General features: G+C 49.9%; 1 protein-coding gene across 4 annotated transcripts in view; it reads left to right on the top strand.

The window, feature by feature from the left end:
* Positions 1–20005, top strand: part of MAST3 (microtubule associated serine/threonine kinase 3) — a 310520-nt gene that overhangs the window by 218375 nt on the left and 72140 nt on the right. The gene's annotated exons all lie outside the window — the stretch shown is intronic.

A 20005-nucleotide genomic window follows, 5' to 3' on the forward strand; every position in this document is an offset into this window, starting at 1 on the left:
ATATACGGCAGCAGGGTTCTACCTTGTCCGGAGCAGGTAGGTTGTGGACCAATTGTCCTCTAGGTTACAGAGGAAACTGATATTTTGGTACAGGTCAGAATCACGATTCTGCTTTATCTTCTTTGGAGGTCTCCACGTCTGCAGACTCGGAACCTGCATTTTCGCTTGGGCTGTCTTAACCAGACGACCTCTGGGGCTGCAACAGTGACAGGTGAACATGAAATCCTACGGGGCAGATGGTTCAGGGGAAGGAACTATCTGCAGGATTTCTTGAACCATTGGAGGTAAGTCCACTTTTCTTTCTCCTGCTGCCCCAGCTTCAGGACAGACCTTTACCGGTTTTTCATCTAGATCTTTCAGTGCCTTTCAAGCTTTCGACTCCACACACGATATCTAGGTCGCCAGGGTGACAGGCTGAAGCAGCGGTTCAACATCCTCGGTCCAGTCCGAGTTTAGGTCATCCTATACACTCACTACAGGTCAAACCTTCCTACCAGCTGGAGGGTCCCAGGGTAGGCACATGTCGGTGGTCCTACGGGGAGTACTGAGAAGGATTGGGCGGTTACAGACTAGATTTTGCTGTACAACCTTTTCAGGAATCAAGAGAGTCATACTGCAGGTGGCACTCCATATGTTTTTAACCGAAAAGGATGTTGATCCCTGTTTCTCAGATATCCTTTGAATCGGAACAGTACTTAGGCCTTTGTTTTCTGTTCACGTTCCGAAGCCAGTTGACTAGGCCAGGCCTATTCTGGCCTTACAATCCTTTCAGTCTGTGATTGCTAGTTTTGAACAAGAAAGGGGGTTTTACGTGTCCCTTGTCTTCAGGGATGCCTGTTTACTGATTTCCGTTGGACGGGCTTTTCTCAGAGTCGCATTACAGGATTCTCATTTTCGCTGTCAGTCCTTTCCTTTCGGTCTCTCTTCCGCTCCCACAGGGTTCAGGAAGATCACACAATAACTCTTTTTCAAGGACGTTGGTTCCCTAATGGGACAATCTACTGCTACTATCCCACTCTGTACATTAGGTGGCTTCGGAATATCCGGAGGTTCCAGGAGCTTCTGGTTCGACACAGATCCTATCTATGCTCCTCGTAGACGTTTCTCAACACGGTTCGTCAGAGGATTTTTCCTTCCTCGGCACCAGGTACTCTATTCCTTCAATCAAGTTGCGACGCAATGAGTGGTCGCCTACATTTCTCTCTGAGCGGAGGACAACAATCTTCTTTCCAGGTCAGACTCCCGGGTGAGGGAACATTCCCCGGAGTTTTGTCAGCCGGTCCGCTGTGGGCGGAGATTTCGGATCGACCTCAGGGCGTTCTGACTGACTCTTTAACCCTTTACTACTCTCGGACGTGAGCTCTGGCGGCAGTAGCCGAGGAGGCTCTCAGGGCTCCGGGGAGTTTTCTGGTTACTCTATCCTGCCTCCTTTTCTATTTCTACCTCATGTTCTGTAACACATGAGGGAATTGTGTGCTAGTCCTCTCGGTGGCGCTGGTTGGGCCACGCATGACTTGAAGATACAGATACACCTGTTGTCAGTAGAGGAGCCTGGGCTCCTACCTCGACTGGACTGTCTACTTCAACAGGGTCCTTTTTCTTTGTTCAATCTTACACTTGTTTCGTTTAAACGGGTGACTATTCACGAGACCTCAGAAGGGACGAGTTCCCTAGTTCGGTTAGGCCTACTGGGCACCGATTTCAGAAGTCTGTTACCTCTTCTCGCTTTTGCCACTTTTGGAAAACTTTATGGGACATAATAAGGATAAAAGGGGTTTTTCCCCTTCTTTCAGTTACCATTCATCTGTGGTTTCTCTGGGAGATTTGACTCCGCTGCGCTTCAGACCACAATGACCGGAATTTTAGCTCTCTGCCTTTTTCGGTTTTCTTCCAAAAGAGATTAGTCTAGCGACCGTAGGTTCGGCCTCTTTTTCAGGGAGTACTCTATTGGCAACTCCCCCGGCTGAGCTTCGGCCTCAGCAGTCGTTTCTTCCAGAGGGGATATCCATTTTTCAGATAAATCTGACACTAGTGTTTTTTTCGGTCCTCTTTGAAGGCTTGTCAGGGCTCGTCGACTCTCTCTACAGAGGTCTTCGGCTATTCGACAAAGTGTTTTTCTTCTTTGTCTCTGTATGATGCTCCCGTGCTAAATAGCCGGGGTCCCAGCGTACGCTGGGCCGTTGGATACATCTGACCATCAGACAGTCTTCTTGCCAGTTGCTAGGGAGCCTCCGTTTTCCTTTTCAGCGCACTTTACGCGCGTTGTAAGACCTTCGTGGGCGGCTGCCCGTGAGGTCTCCATGAATACTTTGTCGGGCGGCTACTTGGTCAGACCGACATTCGTTTTGTCAAATTCTACAAGTTTGACACTTCTGCGGCCTCTGCATCACAGTTTGGCCGAGCAGTTTTTACAGGACTCTCAGCGCTCTCCCACCCGTTTTTGGGAGCTCTGGGACGTCCCCATTGTAACTACGCTCCAGTGGCCCCTAGTGGATGAAGGAGAAATCAGGATTTTGGTACTTACCGATAAATCCCTTTCTCCGATTCCACAGGGGCCACTGGACGCCCGCCCAGCGCTGTTTCTCCTTGTTTTTTGCTTAAAGGTTTGCAGATCACCATATGACTGCTTGTTGAGTTCAGGCTAGCCTGGTTTTTGTCAGGTTCTGTTCCAGGTTTAGTTTGGATTATCCTGGTTTACAGGGCGTCATTAACCTCCTCTACCTTAAGGTTTGTTTATTCCATCTCTCATCGGGCACAGTTTTACGTAGACTGGCTTGGAGGGGAGATAGTAGGGGAGGAGCTAGCCACAGTGTGAAAATTTTAAAGTGCCAGCTCCCATTTACTGCCTACTATTTCCCCATTGTAACTACGCTCCAGTGGCCCCTGTGGAATCGGAGAAAGGGATTTATCGGTAAGTACCAAAATCCTGATATATGCCCCCCCTGCAGTGCACATGGTTTTGCCCAACTGCTAAAAAATTTCCTGCTGTGATCAACTTGGAATTACCCCCAGAATCCGGTGGGAATCCTCCCCTAGGGTAGACAAAGCTTTGAAGCGCTTATCAAAAAATATAGCGCTTCCATCCCAAGATACGGCTACCCTCAAGGATCCTGCTGACCGCAAGCAGGAGGTTACCTTGAAGTCCATTTACACACATTCTGGTACATTACTCAGACCGGCTATTGCGTCGGCCTGGGTTTGTAGTGCTGTAGCAGCATGGACAGATTCCTTATCAGCGGATATTGAGACCCTTGATAAGAATACCATTTTAATGACCCTAGGGCATATAAAAGATGCTGTCTTATATATGAGGGATGCTCAAAGAGACATTAGTTTACTGGGTTCTAGGATAAACGCTATGTCTATTTCTGCTAGGCGTGTCTTATGGACCCGACAGTGGTCAGGTGATGCCGACTCCAAGAGACATATGGAGTTGTTGCCTTACAAGGGTGAGAAATTGTTTGGAGAGGGCCTCTCGGACCTCGTCTCCACGGCTACGGCAGGTAAATCGAATTTTTTGCCATATATTCCCTCACAATCTAAGAAAGCGCCTCATTAGCAAATGCAGTCCTTTCGTTCCAATAAAAGCAAGAGAGTACGTGGATCGTCCTTTCTTGCCAGAGGTAAGGTGAGGGAAAAAGCTGCACAACACAGCTAGTTCCCAGGAACAGAAGTCCTGCCCGGCCTCTGCAAAATCCACCGCATGACGCTGGGGCTCCCCTGAGGGAGTCCGCTCCAGTGGGGGCACGTCTTCGACTGTTCAGCCACATCTGGGTTCACTCACAGGTGGATCCCTGGGCAATATAAATTGTTTCCCAGGGTTACAAGCTGGAATTCGAAGAGGTGCCTCCTCGCCGGTTTATCAAATCGGCCCTACCGACTTCCCCCCTGGAAAGGGAGATAGTGTTACATGCGATTCGCAAATTGTGTCTTCAACAAGTGGTGGTAGAGGTTCCCCTGCTTCAAAGAGGGAAGGGGTACTACTCAACTCTGTTTGTGGTCCCGAAACCGGACGGTTCGGTCAGACCCATTTTGAATTTCAAATCCCTGAACCTTTACTTAAAACGGTTCAAGTTCAAGATGGAATCGCTCAGAGCGGTCATCGCCAGCCTGGAAGGGGAAGATTTTATGGTATCTCTGGACATAAAGGATGCATACCTGCATGTTCCCATATATCCTCCTCATCAGGCGACCTCAGATTTGCGGTACAGGATTGTCATTACCAATTTCAGACGTTGCCGTTTGGGCTTTCCACGGCCCTGAGAATTTTCACCAAGGTAATGGCGGAAATGATGGTGCTCCTGCGCAAACAGGGTGTCACAATTATCCCGTACTTGGATGATCTCCTCATAAAAGCGAGATCACGGGAGAAGTTGCTGAACAGCGTATCACTTTCACTGAATGTGTTACAGCGACACGGCTGGATTATCAATATTCCAAAGTCGCAGCTGAATCCTACAACTCGTCTGCCCTTCTTGGGCATGATTCTGGACACAGACCAGAAGAGGGTTTTTCTTCCAACAGAAAAAGCGCAGGAACTTAGTCATGAACCTGTTGATGTCAAACCAAGTGTCAATACGTCATTGCACTCAAGTCCTGGGAAAAATGGTGGCGACATGCGAAGCCATTCCCTACGGCAGATTCCATGCAAGGACCTTCCAATGGGACCTATTGGACAAATGGTCCGGGTCACATCTGCAAAGGCATCAGCGGATCACCCTGTCCCCAGGGCCAGAGTATCTCTCCTGTGGTGGCTGAAAAGTGCTCACCTTCTAGAGGGCCGCAGGTTCGGCATTCAGGACTGGATCCTGGTGACCACGGACGCGAGCCTCCGAGGTTGGGGAGCAATCACACAGGGAAGAAATTTCCAAGGCCTTTGGTCAAGTCAAGAGACTTGTCTTCACATCAACATCCTGGAACTAAGGGCCATATACAACGCCCTACGTCAAGCGGAGATCTTACTTCGCGATCGACCAGTTCTGATCCAGTCAGACAACGTCACCGCAGTAGCTCATGTAAACCGCCAAGGCGGCACAAGGAGCAGAGTGGCAATGGCGGAAGCCACCAGAATTCTTCGCTGGGCGGAGAATCATGTAAGCACTCTGTCAGCAGTGTTCATTCCGGGAGTGGACAACTGGGAAGCAGACTTCCTCAGCAGACACGACCTGCATCCGGGAGAGTGGGGACTTCATCAAGAAGTCTTCGCGCAGATTGCAAGTTGGTGGGGACTGCCCCAAATAGACATGATGGCGTCCCGTCTCAACAAAAAGCTACAAAGGTATTGCGCCAGGTCAAGAGACCCCCAGGCGGTAGCTGTGGACGCCCTAGTGACACCGTGGGTGTTCCAGTCGGTCTATGTGTTTACTCCTCTTCCTCTCATACCCAAGGTGTTGAGGATAATAAGAAAAAGAGGAGTGGAACAATACTCATTGTTCCGGATTGGCCACGAAGGACCTGGTATCCGGATCTGCAGGAAATGCTTGCAGAAGATCCGTGGCCTCTTCCTCTAAGACAGGACCTGTTGCAACAGGGTCCCTGTCTGTTCCAAGACTTACCGCGGCTGCGTTTGACGGCATGGCGGTTGAACGCTGGATCCTAGCGGAAAAGGGTATTCCGGATGAGGTCATTCCTACGCTAATAAAGGCTAGGAAGGACGTGACATTATCACCGAATATGGCGAAAATATGTTTCTTGGTGTGAGGCCAGGAATGCTCCTACGGAAGAATTCTATCTAGGCCGTTTTCTTCACTTCCTACAAACTGGAGTGAATTTGGGCCTAAAATTTCGGCCTTATCCATTTTCTTTCTAAAGGAATTGGCCTCTTTACCTGAAGTACAGACTTTTGTGAAGGGAGTACTGCATATTCAGCCTCCTTTTGTACCTCCGGTGGCGCCTTGGGACCTTAACGTGGTGTTAAGTTTCCTTAAGTCACATTGGTTTGAACCACTTCAAACAGTGGAGTTGAAATATCTCACTTGGAAGGTGGTCATGTTGTTAGCCTTGGCTTCGGCTAGGCGAGTTTTCGGAATTGGCGGCTTTATCACATAAAAGCCCCTATCTGGTTTTCCATATGGATAGAGCGGAATTGCGGACCCGTCCTCAATTCCTACCTAAGGTGGTCTCATCCTTTCATATGAACCAACCTATTGTCGTGCCTGTGGCTGCACGTGACTTGGAGGATTCCGAGTCCCTGGATGTGGTCAGGGCTTTGAAAATTTACGTGGCCAGAACGGCTAGGATCAGAAAAACAGAAGCACTGTTTGTCCTATATGCAGCCAACAAGGTTGGCGGCCCTGCTTCAAAGCAGTCTATTGCTCGCTGGATCTGTAACACGATTCAGCAGGCGCATTCTACGGCAGGATTGCCGTTACCGAAATTGGTTAAGGCCCATTCCACAAGAAAGGTGGGCTCGTCTTGGGCGGCTGCCCGAGGGGTCTCGGCACTACAGCTGTGCCGAGCTGCTACTTGGTCGGGGTCAAACACCTTTGCAAAGTTCTATAAGTTTGATACCCTGGCTGAGGAGGACCTCCTGTTTGCTCAATCGGTGCTGCAGAGTCATCCGCACTCTCCCGCCCATTTGGGAGCTTTGGTATAATCCCCATGGTCCTTACGGAGTCCCCAGCATCCTCTAGGACGTTAGAGAAAATAAGATTTTAAACCTACCGGTAAATCTTTTTCTCGTAGTCCGTAGAGGATGCTGGGCGCCCGTCCCAAGTGCGGACTACTTCTGCAAGACTTGTATATAGTTATTGCTTACATAAGGGTTATGTTATAGTTTCATCGGTTTTGGACCGTTGATATGTTGTTTTTTCATACTGTTAACTAGATAGTTTATCACAAGTTATACGATGTGATTGGTGTGGCTGGTATGAATTTTGCCCTTGGATTAACAAAAATCCTTTCCTCGTACTGTCCGTCTCCTCTGGGCACAGTTTCTCTAACTGAGGTCTGGAGGAGGGGCATAGAGGGAGGAGCCAGTACACACCCAGAGTCAAAGTCTTTCTTAAAGTGCCCATGTCTCCTGCGGAGCCCGTCTATCCCCATGGTCCTTACGGAGTCCCCAGCATCCTCTACGGACTACGAGAAAAAGATTTACCGGTAGGTTTAAAATCTTATTATTTTTTTTTACTAGCACTACTGTACAACAAAATTTTGGTTGGGAAAACGAGCACAGCGAATATAATCAAACACTAATATTTATTAATAAGAACCTTTTCAGTTAATCAAAATGTAAAATGTAGAGAACAGTGTGAGCTAGTGATTATGAAGCCAGCCAATGGCAATATAAATACTGTAAGTGTTAAAGTCTTAAATGACCACACTACTGCCTCTTTCAGTGAAGGCAAATCTAGGTCCAGTAGTACAGTAGGGCCAGCGCTGAGCTTGTGAAGGCTTTGTGAACTGACCTCCTTGGAAGAATTGCGCATCCCGGATTAGTATCACCATACAACACTAAAATGTATTTATCTAGCATCCATAAGGTATATTGGGGAGACTTAGTACAATGGGGTATAGACGAGGTCCAAAGGAGTCGGGGCACTTTAAATTTCTTATTGGGTGTGCTGGCTCCTCCCCTCTGACTCCTCACACAGGCAGTATAGAAAAAAGTGCCCTCAGGAGAGAATACACATCTCTGCAGCTCTAGAGAGTTTGCTTCAGTTTCTTTTAAACTTTTATTATTTTCAGTATGCTGTTTGGGCAACAGCATACCTGCACCGTGGGAGTTAGGGGGGAAGGGGCGGTCACCGGCCTTGTGAGGTGTCAGAACTGCTTCCCTGCTGCAGGACCACCACTGAGAGGTTGTTTGTTCAGCGGGGCACATCGCTTTATCTGTCGTAATCGCAGCACGCCGTACACCCCTAACAAATGCCTGAAGGTGACGACTGTGGTGAGTACAAGCCGGTGCTCCTCTAGGGGGTCCCCCAGTTCATGGTGTGGCTAAATGTGGGCGCGGCATACGGGACCCTCCTGGGGGGGACCTGCTAGAGCCCCCGTGTAAACTGACTAGCGGTTGCTTAAACTAGCACTTGTGTGATGTTTTTAAGCAAACTAGGAGACATTGCCAGTATAAAAATCTCTGTAGCTCCGGCACCATTGGGGGGGCGGAGCTACCTCAGAGCGGGACCTGCGGTATTTTGGCGCCTTCCTCTGCTTAATACAGTAGCAGCAAGCACACACAGCCCCTCCTGACTCAAAAGACACGCTGGAAAACTGGTACAGGGTGTAGCAAAGGGTGAGAGCTGCTACTGTACACAATCTGTGTCCTATACAGGACAGAAATCATTAGTGTTTCACAGTGATATAGGGGGTAATTCTGATTTGATCGCAGCAGGAACTTTGTTAGCAGTTGGGCAAAACCATGTCCACTGCAGGGTAGGCAGATATAACATGTGCAGAGAGAGTTAGATTTGGGTGTGGTGTGTTCAATCTGCAATCTAAATTGCAGTGTAAAGATAAAGCAGACAGTATTTACCTTGCACAGACACAAAATAACTCACCCAAATCTAACAATCTCTGCACATGTTATATCTGCCTCCCCTGCAGTGCACATGGTTTTGCCCAACTGCTAACAAAGGGGGTCATTCCGAGTTGTTCGCTCGCAAGCTGCTTTTAGCAGCTTTGCACACGCTAAGCCGCTGCCTACTGGGAGTGAATCTTAGCTTCTTAAAATTGCGAACGAAAGATTCGCAATATTGCGATAAGACATCTCTGTGCAGTTTCTGAGTAACTCGAGACTTACTCTGCCAGTGCGATCAGTTCAGTGCTTGTCGTTCCTGGTTTGACGTCACAAACACACCCAGCGTTCGCCCAGACACTCCTCCGTTTCTCCAGCCACTCCCGCGTTTTTCCCAGAAACGGTAGCGTTTTTTCACACATACCCATAAAACGTCCTGTTTCCGCCCAGAAACACCCACTTCCTGTCAATCACATTACGATCACCAGAACGAAGAAAAAACCGTGAGTAAAATTCCTAACTGCATAGCAAATTTACTTGGCGCAGTCGCATTGCGGACATTGCGCATGCGCACTAAGCGGAAAATCGCTGCGATGCGAAGAAATTTACCGAGCGAACAACTCGGAATGACCCCCAAAGTTTCTGCTGCGATCAACTCAGAATTACCCCCATAGTTAGCTGACAGCCTCAGGGCTGTATAGCTGGGATATGCTGGTCTTCTCTCTCTGTGTCTCCTCTCACATACAGTAAGGGCAGGCTTGCTAAGTATTACAGTCTTTCTGTCTGTCTGTCTGTCTGTCTGTCTGTATGTATGTGTATGTCATTGTGATTACTGTTAACATGGGTAAACACAAACTATGCAGTGTATGCCACACCAGATTCTCTCCCTTATCATCTAATTCTGTCTCATGTAAACAATGCAGCCAATCTTCACAGCTCAGTGAAGGGGCTGGGGGAGAGAGACCAGAGCCATCCCTGGTTAGGGGCTCTTAAGACTATGATGTCTGATATGTCATCACAACTCAATGCTATGGTTCAGAAAACTCAGCTACTACAACAGGCTGTTGCAGACTTAGCTGCTAGGGCAGATGTTCCACAGCCCCCCCCCCCCCCGCCCCCCTCTCTCTAACTCAGTACCACAAAAGTGTGGTTTGCCTGCTCTGCTCTCTGATTCAGATTAGTAAATACATGAGGATGGGGATGACTTGGATCCCGTTAATGGGGATTCCGCTTCTGCTCAGGGTATTGAACACCTCATTCTGGCCATATGGGACGTGTTAAAGCTCCCTCTAGAGGTTGCTGCGTCACAGCAGTCGTTTTTCTTTACACAAAACAAGCCTAATGTCACTTTCCCTGATTCTGCAGAGTTAGATTACCTATTTAAATTAGCCTGGAAAAATCCAGACAAAAAATACCAATTATCAAAAAAGATTTTTGTACACTTTCCCATTTGCCCCTGAAGGTAGGAAATTCTGGAAAGAGCCCCCGGGAGTTGACGTTTCAGTCTCTCGACTGTCAAAAAATGTGGTGCTGCCTGCCCCGGGCTCCTTTACCATAAAGGACCTTGAAGACAGAAAGATGGAGACTGCACTAAAGTCTATCTACACAGCAGCAGGTGTATCGCGAAGGCCAGTCATAGCGGGTTGCTGGATTACCCATGCCATTCATACGTGGGCTATTCAGATTCAAGATGGCCTCTCCGGGGATATGCCTCTTGTCACTACGGTGACTCTCCTGAAGCACATTCAGGACACTGCACACGTCCTGTGTGTGACTCGCTCAATGAAATAGGCAATATTAATGCTAGGACGTCTGCCATGGCAGTGTCGGCGCGTAGGGCCTTGTGGTTGCGTCAGTGGATAGCGGATGCAGAATCCAAGTGCAGTGTGGAATCCCCCCTTATCTGGGGAATGGCTCTTTGGGGTTGAGTTGGATACGTGGATTTCCAAAGTCACTGCAGGGAAATCTACGTTTCTCCCCTCTGGGGCCCCGCCGGCTTGGCATTCCTGTCCGGGGCCATCTGTTCAGTCCTTTCGGTCTAACAGATTTCGATCTAGGGCCAGGGGTGCCTCCAATGCGACTGGAGGCACCAGAGGTAAGACAAAAAGACCTGCAAACACTGTTACTCAGGAACAGAGCACCAGTTCTGCTTCCACTAAGTCCTCAGGAGATCTCGAGGTGGGAGCTCGACTGTGTCGCTTCAGCCGCGTCTTGGAGGTTTCCTGCCTGGATACCTGGGCCAGGGACCTCATTTCTCAGGGCTACAAGCTGGAGTTCGACGGTGCTCCTCCCCAATGCTTTTTTTAAATCAAGCTTACCAGCTTTGGAGGAAACGCAAGTTACGTTGCAACAGGCCATCCAAAAGTTGGTCCAGTCCCACATCATTGTTCCAGTACCAATACAACAATGAGCAGGGGTTATTACTCCAACCTGTTTGTGGTACCGAAGCCGGATGGCTTGGTAAGGCCAATTTTGAATCTAAAGTCCTTGAACTCTTACCTAAAGGTTTTCAAGTTCAAGATGGAATCCTTGAGAGCAGTGATTGCGGGCCTGGAAGAACGGGAATTCATGGTTAACTTTGATATCAAGGACGCCTACCTTCATATTCCTATTTGGCCACCTAATCAGGCTTATCTGAGGTTTGCCCTGCTGGACAACCACTACCAGTTCCAGGCACTGCCCTTCGGCCTGTCCACAGCTCCGAGGGTATTCACAAAGGTAATGGCGGAGATGATATTCCAGGTCCAGGGGGTCAATGTTGTCCCTTACCTCGAAGATCTTCTGATAAAATCAAGATCCAGGAAGCTTTTATTGCTCCATATCGACCGCACTATCCACCTGCTGTCACACCATGGGTGGATTCTCAATTTACAGAAGTCCCACCTGGGGATGTTACTGGATACTGTGGCCCAGAAGGTGTTCCTCCCGGATTACAAAGTGAGAACACTTATGGAGATGGTCCGCATGGTGCTCCGACCTGCTCGAGTATCCATCCATCTCTGCATAAGATTTTTGCAGAAGTTGGTCGCCTCATACGAGGCAATCCAATATGGGAGGTTCCATGCCAGAACATTTCAGTTGGATCTCCTGAGCAAGTGGTCCGGATCACACCTACAGATGCACCGGATGATGCGGCTGTCACCTCAGGCCAGGATTTCACTGGTGGCTGCAGTCCTCCAATCTCCTGGAAGGCCGGAGTTTCGGGATTCAGGTTTGGATCCTCCTCACAATGGATGCGAGTCTGAGAGGATGGGGAGCTGTCACCCAAGGGGTGCAGTTCCAGGGCATGTGGTCAGCCCACAAAGCCCTCCTTCCGATCAACATTCTAGAACTTCGGGCGATCTACAGTGCTCTGCTTCAGGCCTCTCCTCTGCTCAAGGATCACGCGATCCAAGTACAGTCAGACAACGCCACAGCAGTGGCGTACATCAATCGGCAAGGAGGGACAAAAAGAAGAGCCTGCATGCAAGATGTGTCAAAGATACTCCTCTGGGCGGAAAGAAATGCAAGAGCAATGTCAGCAATCTTCATTCCGGGAGTGGACAACTGGAAGGTGGACTGCCTGAGTCATCACTATCTCTACCCGGGGGAGTGGGGGCTCCACATCATGTGTTTCAGCAGATCGACCGGTGGGGCTGCCCACAAATAGATATGATGGCTTCTCGACTCAACAAGAAGCTTCACTTGTATTGCTCACGAACCAGGGACCCTCAAGTGAGGGCAGTAGATGCACTTGTCCTTACCGGCTGGTCTACCTGTTTCCTCCGATTCCGTTGCGCCCATGGGTGCTCAAGCGAATCAGAAATCAAGGAGTTCAGGCAATTTTGATTGCCCCGGATTGGCTTCGGAGGGCGTGTTACGCGGATCTTCTGGACATGTCAGTCGAAGACCCTTGGCCTCTACCACTGAAAAGAGACCTTCTTCAACAAGGACCATTCGGCTACCCAGACTTACGGCGACTTCGTTTGACGGCATGGAGGTTGAGCAGAACATCCTAACTCACAAGGGCCTTTCCAAAAAGGTTATTGCTACCATGGTTCAGGCCAGGAAACCTGTGACGTCAAAACACTATCTGGAGAAGATATGTCTCCTTGTGCGAGGAACGCACGTATCCACCTGCAGAGTTCCACTTGGGACGTTTCTTACGTTTCCTGCAGGCTGGGGTGGATAAGGGCTTACGTCTGGGTTCCGTTAAGATCCAGATTTCAGCTCTCTCCATTTTCTACCAGAAGAAATTGGCACTGTTGCCAGAAGTTCAGACCTTCTTGCAAGGGGTTCTCCACAACCAACGTCCTTTTGTGCCACCTACGGCACCCTGGGATCTGAATGTAGTTGTGGGTTTTTCTACAGTCCTCCTGGTTTGAACCCTGATGACGGTGGAAGACAAGTACCTCACGTGGAAGACGGTGAAGTTACTGGCCCTGGCTTCTGCTAGACGTGTCTCAGAATTGGGGGGCCTTATCGTGTAAAAGTCCATACTTGGTCTTTTACAAGGACAGAGCGGAGTTCAGGACTAGACAGCAGTTCCTGCCGAACGTTGTCTCTGCATTTCACTTTAATCAACCTATTGTGGTTCCGTCAAGTTCTGACGCTTCTGCTCCTCCGGAGGCATTGGGCGCTGTGCGAGCCTTGAAGATCTATGTCAAGCAGACGGCTCGGATCAGAAAGATGGATTCTTTGTTCGTGCTCTATGATGCACAGAAAAAGGGTTGCCCTGCTTCAAAGCAGTCCATTGCTCGTTGGCTTGGACTTACTATCCAACTGGCCTATGTGTCGGCAGCCTTACCTGTTCCTAAGTCTCTGAAGGCCCACTCTACAAGATCGGTGGGGTCTTCCTGGGCGGCTGCCTGTGGAGTCTCGGCCTTGCAACTATGCCGAGCTGCTACCTGGTCGGGGAAGAACACTTTTGTGAAGTTGGACAAGTTTAATACCCTGGCCAGGGAGGATACCCAGTTTGGGCAGGCGGTGCTGCAGAAGTCTCTGGACATTCCTGCCCGTTCTGGAAGCTTTGGGACGTCCCTATCGTACTAAGGGGGTCATTCCGAGATGATCGTAGCTGTGATAATTTAGCACAGCTACGATCTTTCACACTGACATGCGGGGGGACGCCCAGCACAGGGCTATACCGCCCCGCATGTCAGTGCCGCCCCACCGCAGAAGTGCAAAGGCATCGCACAGCGGCGATGCCTTTGCACTTCTAGAGTAACTCCCGACCAGCGCAGCTTTAGCGTGCTGGCCGGGAGCTACTCATCGCTTCCCGGCCAGCAGCGGCTGCATGTTACATCACGCAGCCGCTGCGGCCCGCCCCTCATTTGGTCCGGCCGTGCCTGTGTTGGCCAGACCGCGCCCACGAAACGGCGGGCAAACGCCGCAGTTCCGCCCCCCCCCCCCACCTAGGCAGAGGCGATCGTCGCGGCCCAACGGCCTTGCGGGCGCATGCACAGGTCTGACCCGATCGCACCGCTGCGATAAACTGCAGCGTGCGATCGGGTCAGAATGACCCCCTAAGTCTCCCCAATATCCCATGTGGATGATAGAGAAAATAGGATTTTAATTACCTACCGGTAAATCCTTTTCTCGTCCATAAGGGACCTCAGTGTGTTGACTTTACTGCAGGTTCTCTTTTATGTGGTTACCTGTTCAGCTGTTGCTGCTGCTGCTGTTGTTGTTGTTGTTGTTGTTGTTCCCAGCCGTTGCTGGTTGTTGTATGTTCTTGGAGTGCTGGTGTATAAATCTCACCACTTCTGTTATTATGTTCCTTCTCTCATATATGTCCTTTCTCTTTCGGGCACTGTTTTATATCTGCCTGTGGGAGGGGGCATAGAGGGGAGAAGCCAGCACACCCAGTGAAGAAATTTAAAGTGCACCGGCTCCTTTGGACCCCGTCTATACCCCATCGTACTAAGTCTCCCCAATATCCCTTATGGACTACGAGAAAAGGATTTACCGGTAGGTAATTAAAATCCTATTTCTCTGACGTCCTAGTGGATGCTGGGAACTCCGTAAGGACCATGGGGAATAGCGGCTCCGCAGGAGACTGGGCACAAAAGTAAAGCTTTAGGACTACCTGGTGTGCACTGGCTCCTCCCCCTATGACCCTCCTCCAAGCCTCAGTTAGATTTTTGTGCCCGGCCGAGAAGGGTGCACACTAGGGGCTCTCCTGAGCTTCTTAGTGAAAGTTTAGTTTTAGGTTTTTTATTTTCAGTGAGACCTGCTGGCAACAGGCTCACTGCATCGAGGGACTAAGGGGAGAAGAAGCGAACCTGCCTGCTTGCAGCCAGCTTGGGCTTCTTAGGCTACTGGACACCATTAGCTCCAGAGGGACCGAACACAGGCCCAGCCTCGGAGCTCGGTCCCAGAGCCGCGCCGCCGGCCCCCTTACAGAGCCAGAAGCAAGAAGAGGTCCGGAAAAATCGGCGGCAGAAGACATCAGTCTTCAACAAGGTAGCGCACAGCACTGCAGCTGTGCGCCATTGTTACTCAGGCACACTTCATACTTCGGTCACTGAGGGTGCAGGGCGCTAGGGGGGGGCGCCCTGAGCAGCAATGTAAACACCTTGGCTGGCATAAATACACCACATATAACCCCCAGGGCTATATGGATGTATTTTAACCCCTGCCAGAACTCACCAAAAAGCGGGAGAAAAGGCCGCCGAGAAGGGGGCGGAGCCTATCTCCTCAGCACACGGGCGCCATTTTCCATCACAGCTCCGCTGGAAGGACGTCTCCCTGACTCTCCCCTGCAGTCCTGCACTACAGAAAAGGGTAAAAAAGAGGGGGGCACTAATTTGGCGCAGTTTTGATACTAACAGCAGCTATAAAGGGAAAAGCACATTTTATAGTGGTATTCCTGTCTATATATAGCGCTCTGGTGTGTGCTGGCATACTCTCCCTCTGTCTCCCCAAAGGGCTAGTGGGGTCCTGTCCTCTATCAGAGCATTCCCTGTGTGTGTGCGGTGTGTCGGTACGATTGTGTCGACATGTTTGAGGAGGAAAATTAGATGGAGGCGGAGCAATTGCCTATTATAGAGTTGTCACCCCCTAGGGAGTCGACACCTGAGTGGATGAGCTTATGGAAAGAATTGCGTGACAGTGTCAGCTCTTTACGACAGACAGTTGACGACATGAGACAGCCGGCTACTCAGCTTGTGCCTGTCCAGGGGTCTCAAACGCCATCAGGGGCTTTAAAACGCCCGTTACCTCAAATGGCAGACACAGACACGGATACTGACTCCAGTGTCGATGATGAGGAGACAAACGTGACTTCCACTAGGGCCACACGTTACATGATTGAAGCAATGAAAAAGTTTCCCCCGATAAAAAAATGATAATTCCTAAAAGGTTATTGGCATCGTACCCTTTCCCGCCAGAGGATAGGACACGTTGGGAAACACCCTCTAGGGTGGATAAAGCGCTCACACGCTTGTCTAAACAGGTAGCACTTCCCTCTCCTGATACGGCCGCCCTAAAGGAACCTGCCGATAGAAAGCTGGAGAATATCCTAAAATGTATATACACTCACACGGGTGTTATACTGCGACCAGCAATCGCCTCAGCCTGGATGTGCAGTGCGGGCCTGGCGTGGTCGGATTCCCTGACTGAAAATATTGATACCCTAGATAGGGACAGTATATTACTGACTATAGAGCATTTGAAGGATGCATTTCTATATATGCGTAATGCACAGAGGGATATTTGCCGACTGGCATCAAGAGTTAGCGCGCTGTCCATTTCTGCAAGAAGAGGTTTATGGACGCGGCAGTGGTCAGGTGATGCGGATTCTAAAAGGCACATGGAAGTATTGCCTTATAAGGGGGAGGAGTTATTTGGGGTAGGTCTATCAGACCTGGTAGCCACGGCAACTGCTGGAAAATCCACATTTTTACCCCAGGTAACTTCTCAACCTAAGAAGACGCCGCATTATCAGGCGCAGTCCTTTCGGCCCCATAAGGGCAAGCGGGCAAAAGGCGCCTCATTTCTGCCCCGTGGCAGAGGGAGAGGAAAAAGGCTGCAACAAACAGCCAGTTCCCAGGAACAAAAGCCCTCTCCCGCCTCCGCAAAGTCCTCAGCATGACGCTGGGGCTTTACAAGCGGACTCAGGCACGGTGGGGGCCCGTCTCCAGAAGTTCAGTGCGCAGTGGGCCCACTCGCAAGTGGACCCCTGGATCCTTCAGGTGGTATCTCAGGGGTACAAATTGGAATTCGAGACGTCTCCCCCTCGCCGTTTTCTAAAGTCTGCTTTACCGACGTCTCCCTCAGACAGGGAGGCAGTATTGGAAGCCATTCACAAGCTATATTCCCAGCAGGTGATAATCAAGGTACCCCTCCTACAACAGGGAAAGGGGTACTATTCCACACTATTTGTGGTACCGAAGCCGGACGGCTCGGTGAGACCAATTTTAAACCTAAAATCCTTGAACACTTACATACAAAGGTTCAAATTCAAGATGGAGTCACTCAGAGCAGTGATTGCAAACCTGGAAGAAGGGGACTATATGGTGTCTCTGGACATCAAAGATGCTTACCTACATGTCCCAATTTACCCTTCTCACCAAGGGTACCTCAGGTGTGTGGTACAGAACTGTCACTATCAGTTTCAGACGCTGCCGTTTGGATTGTCCACGGCACCCCGGGTCTTTACCAAGGTAATGGCCGAAATGATGATACTCCTTCGAAGGAAGGGAGTTTTAGTTATCCCTTACTTGGACGATCTCCTGATAAGGGCAAGATCCAGGGAACAGTTGGAAGTCGGAGTAGCACTATCTCAAATAGTGCTGCGCCAGCACGGTTGGATTCTCAATATTCCAAAATCGCAGCTGATCCCGACGACTCGACTTCTATTCCTAGGGATGATCCTGGACACAGTCCAGAAAAAGGTGTTTCTCCCGGAGGAGAAAGCCAGGGAGTTATCCGAACTAGTCAGAAATCTCCTAAAACCAGGCCAAGTCTCAGTGCATCAATGCACAAGGGTCCTGAGAAAGATGGTGGCTTCTTACGAAGCAATCCCATTCGGCAGATTCCACGCAAGAACCTTCCAGTGGGATCTGCTAGACAAATGGTCCGGGTCGCATCTTCAGATGCATCAGCGGATAATCTTGTCACCAAGGACAAGGGTGTCTCTCCTGTGGTGGTTGCAGAGTGCTCATCTTCTAGAGGGCCGCAGATTCGGCATTCAGGACTGGGTCCTGGTGACCACGGATGCCAGCCTGAGAGGCTGGGGAGCAGTCACACAGGGAATAAATTTCCAGGGCTTGTGGTCAAGCCTGGAGACATCACTTCACATAAATATCCTGGAGCTAAGGGCCATCTACAATGCTCTAAGCCTAGCAAGACCTCTGCTTCAAGGTCAGCCGGTGCTGATCCAGTCAGACAACATCACGGCAGTCGCCCACGTAAACAGACAGGGCGGCACAAGAAGCAGGAGGGCAATGGCAGAAGTTGCAAGGATTCTTCGCTGGGCGGAAAATCATGTGATAGCACTGTCAGCAGTGTTCATTCCGGGAGTGGACAACTGGGAAGCAGACTTCCTCAGCAGACACGACCTCCACCCGGGAGAGTGGGGACTTCACCCAGAAGTCTTCCACATGATTGTGAACTGTTGGGAAAAACCAAAGGTGGACGTGATGGCGTCCCGCCTCAACAAAAAACTAGACAGGTATTGCGCCAGGTCAAGGGACCCTCAGGCAATAGCTGTGGACGCTCTGGTAACACCGTGGGTGTACCAGTCAGTGTATGTGTTCCCTCCTCTGCCTCTCATACCCAAGGTACTGAGAATCATAAGAAGGAGAGGAGTAAGGACTATACTCGTGGCTCCGGATTGGCCAAGAAGGACTTGGTACCCGGAACTTCAAGAGATGCTCACAGAGGACCCGTGGCCTCTACCTCTAAGAAGGGACCTGCTCCAGCAGGGACCCTGTCTGTTCCAAGACTTACCGCGGCTGCGTTTGACGGCATGGCGGTTGAACGCCGGATCCTGAAGGAAAAAGGCATTCCGGATGAAGTCATCCCTACCCTGATCAAAGTCAGGAAGGATGTAACCGTACAGCATTATCACCGTATTTGGCGTAAATATGTTGCGTGGTGCGAGGCCAGGAAGGCCCCTACAGAGGAATTTCAACTGGGTCGTTTCCTGCATTTCCTGCAAACAGGACTGTCTATGGGCCTAAAATTAGGGTCCATTAAGGTTCAAATTTCGGCCCTGTCGCTTTTCTTCCAGAAAGAACTGGCTTCAGTTCCTGAAGTTCAGACGTTTGTCAAGGGGGTACTGCATATACAGCCTCCTTTTGTGCCTCCAGTGGCACCTTGGGATCTCAATGTAGTTTTGGGGTTCCTAAAATCACATTGGTTTGAACCACTCACCACTGTGGACTTAAAATATCTCACATGGAAAGTATTAATGCTGTTGGCCCTGGCTTCAGCCAGGCGTGTCTCAGAATTGGCGGCTTTATCCTATAAAAGCCCTTACCTAATTTTTCATACGGACAGGGCAGAATTGAGGACTCGTCCTCAATTTCTCCCTAAGGTGGTTTCAGCGTTTCACTTGAACCAGCCTATTGTGGTACCTGCGGCTACTAGGGACTTGGAGGACTCCAAGTTGCTGGACGTAGTCAGGGCCCTGAAAATATATGTTTCCAGGACGGCTGGAGTCAGAAAATCTGACTCGCTGTTTATCCTGTATGCACCCAACAAGCTGGGTGCTCCTGCTTCTAAGCAGACTATTGCTCGTTGGATTTGTAGTACAATTCAGCTTGCACATTCTGTGGCAGGCCTGCCACAGCCAAAATCTGTAAAAGCCCATTCCACAAGGAAGGTGGGCTCATCTTGGGCGGCTGCCCGAGGGGTCTCGGCTTTACAACTTTGCCGAGCAGCTACTTGATCAGGGGCAAACACGTTTGCAAAATTCTACAAATTTGATACCCTGGCTGAGGAGGACCTGGAGTTCTCTCATTCGGTGCTGCAGAGTCATCCGCACTCTCCCGCCCGTTTGGGAGCTTTGGTATAATCCCCATGGTCCTTACGGAGTTCCCAGCATCCACTAGGACGTCAGAGAAAATAAGAATTTACTTACCGATAATTCTATTTCTCGTAGTCCGTAGTGGATGCTGGGCGCCCATCCCAAGTGCGGATTGTCTGCAATACTTGTACATAGTTATTGTTACAAAAATCGGTTTATTATTGTTGTGAGCCATCTTTTCAGAGGCTCCTCTGTTATCATGCTGTTAACTGGGTTCAGATCACAGGTTGTACGGTGTGATTGGTGTGGCTGGTATGAGTCTTACCCGGGATTCAAAATCCTTCCTTATTGTGTACGCTCGTCCGGGCACAGTATCCTAACTGAGGCTTGGAGGAGGGTCATAGGGGGAGGAGCCAGTGCACACCAGGTAGTCCTAAAGCTTTACTTTTGTGCCCAGTCTCCTGCGGAGCCGCTATTCCCCATGGTCCTTACGGAGTTCCCAGCATCCACTATGGACTACGAGAAATAGAATTATCGGTAAGTAAATTCTTATTTTTTGGGTGGTGTAATTTTCCTTTCACACTTTGAGATTCTGG

This window comes from Pseudophryne corroboree, chromosome 1 (genome assembly GCF_028390025.1).
Source record: "Pseudophryne corroboree isolate aPseCor3 chromosome 1, aPseCor3.hap2, whole genome shotgun sequence".
In the NCBI taxonomy this organism is placed as follows: Eukaryota; Metazoa; Chordata; class Amphibia; order Anura; family Myobatrachidae; genus Pseudophryne; species Pseudophryne corroboree.